The sequence below is a fragment of the Rhyacophila brunnea genome, unplaced genomic scaffold, assembly GCF_057557595.1.
Source record: "Rhyacophila brunnea isolate RB1 unplaced genomic scaffold, BYU_Rbru_1.0 scaffold_18, whole genome shotgun sequence".
Lineage (NCBI taxonomy): Eukaryota > Metazoa > Arthropoda > Insecta > Trichoptera > Rhyacophilidae > Rhyacophila > Rhyacophila brunnea.
In genome coordinates this window covers 12,881,805-12,891,389 of record NW_028232837.1, presented here as the reverse complement: position 1 = coordinate 12,891,389, position 9,585 = coordinate 12,881,805, and positions in this window count along the sequence as shown.

The window sequence follows — 9,585 nt, the reverse complement described above, 5'->3', positions numbered from 1 at the left end:
ACTTTGAAAATGTCCCTCTGAGGCGGACGAAACCGGTCCTAATCTCTTGATTAAAAGTGGAATAAGTACTACATATAAATTGCGTTTTATTAAATAAAAACATCAATACAATGCAGTTCCACCATGAATTGACAGTTAACAAAATAAAAGGATTATCGATGTTTTTCTTTTTTTGCCCAATGATGGATCATTTCATTATTGGAAATATTTTGCATATCTATTTATATTGTATTCTAGTCGACTGATAAAATAAAAGAAGAAGAAGAAATGTTTGGTTATAGCGGCTTTTGTAAGAAATACACATTGAAGGTTATAGCGTATTTTGTTAGGGAATATTTTAACTTAATGTCAGAATCTTTCATTGGTGGCGCGTGGTAGGATGAAAAAGGGTTACATATTTTTGTTTAATTAAAGTTGTTGCTACAAAAATGTTGTTTTCTCGACACCAAAATATATTTTTAAAATAAAAATAAAACAAAAAATTAAAACGTTTTATTCATTTTAAATTTGTATTATAAGTAGGTAGATATTCTAAAATAGCAGTTTAAAATGAAAAAAAAACAATGTCATCTTGTTCTTACATTACATAAATACAAATTTTCATTAAAAATTTTAAAAACATTAAAAATTTACATTATAAACATTAAAAATTATTAAAAATGTTACAATTTTTCATTGCTCAGTAAAAATAATTCAATTAAAAATACAATGCAATTTACATAAAAACACTATGTCTAGATCATTTAAATATATCAATCATCATATCGTCGGTGTTTTGCAAAAAGGGTGAATCAACCATTTTGGCGAAATCGAGATTTTAATGAAAATACAATATGTACCCCACTAGCTTTGTTGTGTAAAAACGGCGAATTTGCATCTCCACAGGAAAGTACTTAAAAACGTTAATAGACTAAAATTAAATTAATTAAAATTACGAAATAAAAAGCGAACGTGACATATTAGGCCTTTTAAAATTTTATATAATAATACCTATTATAATGACAGTATTCTTTCTAAGCTTTACTATAAACCTGTTAGATATTTATAATCATCCACAGGTAATAAACAAATAAATGTCAAAAGTTAAAAATCCTCCTGTAAAAATCCATTTTGGTTAATTCGCCCTTTTTAAAAAACACCGACGATATATATGTATCACATCAAATTGCAACGCACAACCACATACTTAAAATATTAAATAGCCCTGAAATAAAGCAGCGTCGCAGGCGACTTTTTTTACTATTAATAAAATAATGTGAAAAGTGCATTAGCAAACTAACGAAGATCTCAGCAAATAGATTTTTGTTTGCTTCCAATATATCTGGCGTAGAAATCATTTAAAAGTGGAAACATGACGAATGATATTTTTTTTGTAATTTTGATTTCTAAAGCTCCAATTTTTTATGAATGCCTTCACTTTATCTTTTTCAATCAGTGAATGCATTAGTGGTCCTTGCATTAATTTATTCACTCAATTTTTAAAAATTTCAACAACAAAATTATCTTTCCTAAACAAATTTGCCTCAAATTTCAACATTATGATTATTTGACCCTTTTATTTAATTTTTTTACGAGATAGCCAACGCGCTTCACAATAGTATAGAAGCAAGGTATTATAAAATTAGTCTCCATTTTTTTCAGACAGGTTTGCAAACAACCTTTATAGAACTGTTTTTTTGAGTAGTTTATAACTAGCGGCCGTGGCTAAAAATAATATAAAATAAAAAATATACATTGGTTTGTAGATTTAAAAAACGTATGAGTGATGCGGTACTCTCATAATTTGACTAAACATGTTTCATTCATTTATTTTATATTTTACTTGAGTAAATTAATTATTTGCCTTCTTTATTTTTCATAACATTTTTTATAAGTCGATAACATGTAAATAAGTGAGTCAAATATTATGTCACCGCGCTGAGCCAGTTGCATCACCACTTGAACTTGAATGTGAAAGGTATTTGTTATACTTATAAGTTATATGTAATAAATTATAAAACATTTCACAGTACCTACATATTGATAACATACAAGTGCGGTTTGTGAATGTCGCCATTGAAAAATGCTCCAAAATATAATAATTTACATGGTTTATTGTCGCGTATTAGTGCCTGACCAATAAAATCGGTTTTATGGGGTTTAGTGCTCACCAGCGGCGGCTGGTCTAACATCATACAAGTGCACTGCACTGCTTGCATTGCTATGAAACATCGTTCAACATCGTAAATCATATTTTTTCTTCACAGGTTTTTAATATTATCGCTCACTTATTGTAATGCAAACCATAAACCGATGTGCCCATATTGCCAATAGGCGATAATACAGGCACTATTGACCGTATACGTCATCCTCGCTGAAATCATTTGCGCCCCGGCAATATATTTAGTTTACTTAAAATGAACCCAAAGCTTAGTATCAACTAAAGCCATTATAAAACGACTTAAACCGTGCTAATCGTTTTCGCCATGCGTAAGTTCCAGAATATCGTGCGTCGACCAGGTAAAATGACATCATATTGGTCTGAGTAGAGAGCAATTACAGATTTGAATTATGGTTTGTTATTATAGACGCTGCAGCTTACAGTTCACGGAGGATCCAAGACCATGAGGCCTGAATCATCATTGGGCGGATTCATGCAGACATGATCAGATCGACTACGATACAGAAATTTCTAGCCCGTAAGAAATATCGTTATTTTGTAAAAATATATCAAATCATGCATCGAATCAATATGGCGTCACCTGCGCAGTCGAATCTATTTCTGGGGTGCGCAATGACAGATGGTTCAGTCAGCACGCGCTGACGCATGTGCAAGAGACCGCCCGGTCGCTTCGAGCGAGATTGCCAGAGAGATTGATTCGTTTTTTTCTCTTGCGTCGGTCGCTCGAAACCGACGCACCTCCGCAATTATTTATTTTTTTAAATATCATGTTTTAGACACTCTATTATTTACTGTAAATATATTCTGAAAATAAAAAGCCCTGTTTCCGCCGTAAATCCGCGTTGTCAATTAAACCGGCATGTCCCCGAAAGAAGAAGCCATCAGACATAACCTAGACATTACATCATCCTGGGGGGGGTCCAGCGCAACGGTCAAATTATGTTTAGTATCATATTTAGCAATCTCGTATGTAAAATGCCTGTAAAACTGAAAACAATAGAATTCATTATTTACTAAATTTAAAATCGGTAAGAAATACAATGTCGGTAAAATATTTTGATTTATGTGTACTCCAATTTAAATCAGTGAAGATAAAAATAATTTTGCTACCTACCGCATTTCTGGAAAATTAATATTTCATTATCCTGTGTGTTGACTAAACGCGAAATGGTGTTGGTTATTTATAATATAGAAAATTATTAATTCATGAATTCTAGTGATAAGCTAATAAATCTTAATACTATTTCACAAAGTGCAGTTTTATAATAATCATTATTCGTACAGTATTGCTAAAGATATCTAATGTACTTATATAGAATAAGATGGCTTCCGTTAAAAGTAAGAGGTATTTATCTACTATAAGAGATACAATCGTTTCTTAAAATTAATCCTATAAAGATTTAAGTAACTCGCATCATGTTTTATTAAAAATATAAAATATACAGGTAATTTCCCAAATGTCAATAAAATTTTGTCAAATCAAAAACAACACCAAATTGATTTCATTTTTCAATAAGGTAAGTTTCCAGCGCACCCTCAATAATTACAATCCAAAAAATCACCGGCCGCCACTGGTGCTCACATGTTATGAAAAGTATCAAATTTAATATCAGCTGCTTTTATCATTTAGTATTTATCTGCTGGGTATCAATATTTAGCGTACTTTGGTGTACTATAGAATAGTACATGGATCCAAAATTGTAGTATAAATACTATGTTTATAATACAGTAGGCAGCACAACTCCATTTACATAGCACAACTCCATGATAATATAAGTAGCAGAAGTTTTTTTCTTTAACATCTAGAAAACACAATCAATTTGACATCTCGTAAGTATTGTATAATTCTATATTTATTTTGGAATTGCATTTTATAAAACAGGAAACTATTATTAATACATGGACTTCATACCAACACATTACCTTTACAGCGATCAAATTTTTTACTGTTACAAACTGGTTACAGATGTTGATAGCAGTGTGAAAAGACATCCATGGTTTCAATGTCTATGATGGTTTCCCTTATTGTCTGATTTGATGACCAGAGGAGGTTTGCAGAACTTACGAAGGGAATCTCCGAAAAGCTCATCGCAATGGTAACAGTATCTAGATAGGATTTCACTATTTCACTTATTTTACATGTAGGCATAGGCTTTTGAAACAGAGAGCGAATTTAACCAAAGGTGAACCCTCACAACATTAATTACTCCATAATGATCGATTAGCTACGAATTCAAAAAAATACAATAGACACTAATGGCCGAAGGATATTAATTTGAAGGAATGAACAAAAAAATAATGAAAATTCTCAATTATAGGTAAGGTCAGTCGGGGCAAGATCGGCATACAAATTGAAGAGTGTGACTTTAAATTAATTTTACGGAATTAGTAATTGAGATTTTTAATATATTTTAGATTTGTTGAATAAAACATACTATTTAATAAAAGTAGTGTTTGTTACAAAAGTATCGTATGGCTTAAATGGCATTATTTTGACAAAAAACGTAAAAATGACCCTTATTACGATCTTACCCCTTCACCAGGGGTTAGTTCGTCAGGAAGACTTATTTTCATTATAACACGCTTGAGAACCACACGGGTTTAGATTGTCAAAATATGGTTATTGGTAGAGAAAAGTAACATACCAAAAGTATAAATACATGGAATAAAATATCATTTATGATCATATTTCACAAACATGGGGTTACTTCGGCATATTAAATGTATGCCGATGTAACCCCATCACAAATGTTTAGGCATAGTAAACGGATCTAGTATTAAAAGATTGTTTAAAATATAATGTTTATTATTCTCATCATATACTACGTAGAAAATTAATTAAGAAAGCAAAGTACATACATATAAAAATATTATTTTCGATAAATGAATAAGTAAATGGAATTTTTATTGAATATTGAATTGTTGAAGATTAAAATTAAACATAATTCTCCTCTCCTTAAAATTAAAGGTTGCGGAAGAGTACAAATTATGTCTTCATTGAGAACATCAGAAATGTCGTCAATAACTGGAAATATAAAAACTGTTTGCTTTTTCGAGATCATATTTTTTAATAAAATCTTTCTCCTGGTAAACCTATGGGTTTGTCTTCTTTGTTGAAACTCAAAAATTTACCAACAAAGTGTTTGATGGTCTTTTTGGTTTCAAACTTGACTAAAATCCAGTCTTCAATATTTTTTTTCTCTTGAGGATCATTTACAACTTGTACTACAATTGCATCATCTATTTCTAAAGGGTCATTAAAATTCTATTCATCGGTGTCTGGCAACAAGTCAGATATATTTCCAGTATCAGATGATGCTGAAGTGAAGTATTCGTCATCTTCAGAGCTTGACGTTGAATATAGTTTTTTTCGCTTGGCAAAGGCTGTAAACAAATCACTCTTTGGAATGCCATTTTTAAATGGAGTTTTTATTTTATTTATTTGAACATAATGCCCAACTAACTCCATAACTTCCTTCCTCGATAATACAAAACCATTACGTGTAGATTTTCTGCCAAATTCCGTTCTAGATCAAGGGATAAAGCAGTTGGTTTGCCCATCGATGAGGATTTATGCCCATGTGTTCCTTTGACGTGGTCCATGAGTGTCATTCGTGGAATTTTAAATAGTTCGGATACTTGATAATATCCACTCATTCTTTTTGATAACACTTCATCAACAGCATGATTCAATTGCTCTTTTGTGTAAGACGTGGCTCTGTTAGACTTTTTTTTGTAGGTTCGAGGCATTATCACGGCTTTTTTATTTGTAACAAACCAGACATTGTTATTAGGTTTTTAAAACTGAGTTTTTATTGCTAAAAATAAATATATTTCATCTAAGTAGGTATACTCGTACGAACTAACCCCATATTTAAAAAAATACGGCTATAGATCGTCATACATGTGACGAACTTATCTGCTGTTAACCAAGCTAGTGGGGTTAGTCTGTCAGCAGTCAAAAATAATTGAAGGCACATGTAAAAATATAAAATAAAAGCTAAAATAGAAAGCGCTATAGGTTAATTAGGTACATACCAAAAATCAGTTGATTTGGGCATTGGATTATCGAGATATTTTACGATTTGACGATCTAACCCCATTTACAATATAAAAGCTGAATCACGACAAAACTTCTCTCCTCTGCCACGTAAGCTAGACTGAAGCTGACTTCATTAAAAATGTGGAGGAAGTTGAGTATGAATGTTGGTAACACGGATACGAAGCGGCACTCACCCACATCGCTGCAATAAGAAAATAAAGGCACTGGACGAACTAGACCCGTTGACGATCTTGCCCCGCCTCACCTTAGGTAATAGGTTAGATTTTTTATACATAATATTGTGATTTTTTATTTGCATTTAGTAACTTTGGTTTATGGAAATAATAATTATAATATTGATATATATATATATAATTTTTTGTTGCCAAATAGCATATTTTCTTTGTAAAGGTTGAAGGTACATAGGTATATTTTTGTCATGGCAAAGAAAAAATAAATCAATGTGATACACCCCTGTTACAGGCGGGCTTCTCCCGGTGTAAAATAATCATTTAGTAGCTATAAGTCGAAACGTAACCCTGACCTCTAGAAACGGCTTCATAAAACATCGAATCTGATTCCTTGCTCAACCACGTAAGTATTTTTTTATTTATAAGTAAGGGCCTTCGTCCGGTGTGTGAAAATGACATATTGGGCGGAGGTGTAATTAAGATAAATTTAATTTAATTTAAAAAGTATAAATGATGATGGATGAAAGCGATAATTTTAAGACTAAATATAAGTATTTAAATATAATAAATTTTGCCGCGCTTGTCGGCAACGTCCAAATTTCGACGCGCCTGCGCCAGGGTCAGGCTCGTGATTCGCCGAATCAAAGATCACGCGATAAAATTTGGCCAATCACGAGAGTCCTTTTTGCTGGAATGGCGTGGGTACGCGAAGTTTGAAAAAGAAAAAAGTGATTAGTAAGCGTCCCCTTTCCGATAGGATAGGACCTGCGAAACTTATTGTTAAAACAAAATATGTAAACGTTTAAAGAAAATGTAAAATATAAGAAGACCACGTTACGAGCACGAAAGACCGTGTTTTATTTATACTCCAACCGTTTGAATTTCTTTTTTTTGTGAATCCGGGGTTCGATGGACTCCTGAGCTAGCCGCTGGAACCCCGGGGATCACAAATGCCAAAATATTGATGTGTCAGTAGCTTAAAATTTTTCATTTAGGCCTAGGCCATATAGGTAGGTGCCTTGCTTGGTGCTTAGTGCTAGGTGACATATCCTAGCGAAAGGAACGCACACTAGACTTTTGCAAAGGCCACACTGCACGCTTTGTACCTCGCTACGTGATTATTAGTCACCTAGTGAGTCTCTGTGAACAGTGAACAAACGTGTTGGTTAATTCTATGTGTCACCTAGTGATTTTGCAAGATGGAGGAAGTTTTAATAGGAGCAGTTTATAAAAGAGAGTATATAAAGTTGTTCTTCGGGTGTTATAGAACATCTGAAATGCGTATCATCCTTTTGTAATGTCTCTTTTAATTTGCCCAACAATAAGTCAAATGTTTCCTGGTTCATCCTCAAATAACTAAAAAACTATTCATCGTATTTCCGAAATTCTTTGTAGAGAAGTTGAAACTCTCCAAGAGTACTTCTAGATGAATTGACATTATGCACCCAACAAGTACGAATTTGAGACTTTCGAAATTTTAAACTTAAATTCTCTGTGAGAAGTAGCTTTCTGATTAGTTTTGAGAGTGACATTGTTGTTGACTTGAGCGCTCCCAAAAAATGTCAACTGAATTTCTACCTACCTACCAAAACACGTAGCGTGCAATGTGGCAGTAGTGTTTTTAGAAGACAAGCAGCACCTAACTTAGCACTAAGCGAAGCACTTCGGTGTGGCCGAAGCCTTAATGATGCGTGTTCATTCATGAGCAAAGAGATAGAAAGACCGTTCAACCTCCATGTCTGAAAAACAAAATTGTCCATGTCCCAAAAAAACTCGGGGAATAAAGTTTGTGTTGAAAAAAAGTGTCGATACCGTGGGTATAGAATTAAAAGAAAAGTATTTTATACCTACTAAAACTTTGGTCCGCATACTATGGAAGAAAAAAGGTTTCTACTTTTGTTTGAAAATAGATTACAGACCTACAAACTGTAGAATGGCCAAAAATGGAACTACGAGCTACCATAGAACGCCATTTTTAAAATGTCATTTGAATGTCAGATTTTGTCCAGTTAGAGTCATGATTGGGTAGTTTTCGACAGTGGCTTCCCCATCCCATTCTTCAGATAAGTTTGTAGGCAGCGCTCGAAATGGAATATTTTACGAACCGGAGCGCTCAATATTTTATGAAAATGTTAACATAGTTATCTAATTGCTTGTGTATTTTATAAAAATAAGTGTGTTATGCCGTGTCCACGTTGGAAACAAGTTGCTGGCAGCCTTATTAAATTTCGATTAAAATAATTTTTGGTCAAACAAATTTTGATAATTATCGCGAAATTTAATGAGGTTACCAGTGTGGACAAACTTTTAGATTTTTACATTAAATGGCAAATCTAGCTCAATGTCAATTTAAAATGTCCACGAGACGGGGCGACAATTTTGGGGATTTTACGAACCGGAACGGCGCTCCGGTGCATTCCTTTCCATTTCGAGCCCTGTTTGTAGGTCTGTACGCATAATATAATATTATTATAACTTGCCGATATACTTCTTTTGGACCGCGTACTTTGGGTCACAAAATTATGGCAACGTATAATATTATCTATGATGGCAGCATTCAAACCAGGTTGAAAGATACGAACCTACCATATTAAGGTTTAAATAGACTATATGACGATTGGGCACATATATGCTAAGAGCGTTTTAGTGTCTATGGTCAAATCTATGCCATTCCGACATATTATACATACATATTGTAGCTATGACATCCTATTTAGTGCTCGTCCGTGGTGGTTAGGCGGGCGCGGGGCGGCGGCGGGGCGGGCAACTCAAACGTATGAACACGTCTCGACGTGTCCGTAGACAATGCGCGGGGACGGGTGTTCGCGCGTGTTGTTTTGGCGCGTCTAGCTCAACGCAGGCAAGATCGTACATGCGGCGGGCTCTTCCCATACTGCGCGCATAGAGGTGTCCGCACTGAATGGACGGGCACCGACGCGGGAAACGAGCGAGTTGCGGGTGTCTCAAACCATCATGAGCTTACCGCGTGCGTCTGGTGTATTTATGGTATTATTTTCACAAAGCATAGATAGTGCGAAGTGATGTAAAGTAGGTATACGTTTTATAACGTTGCACTTTTCACTACACTGATACGCCTCTTTGCCTTATTACGTCGCATAAAATTATATCAAATATATATAAAAATTATATATTCACTTGTATTAATATAATATGTAGTACTAAATAAATAT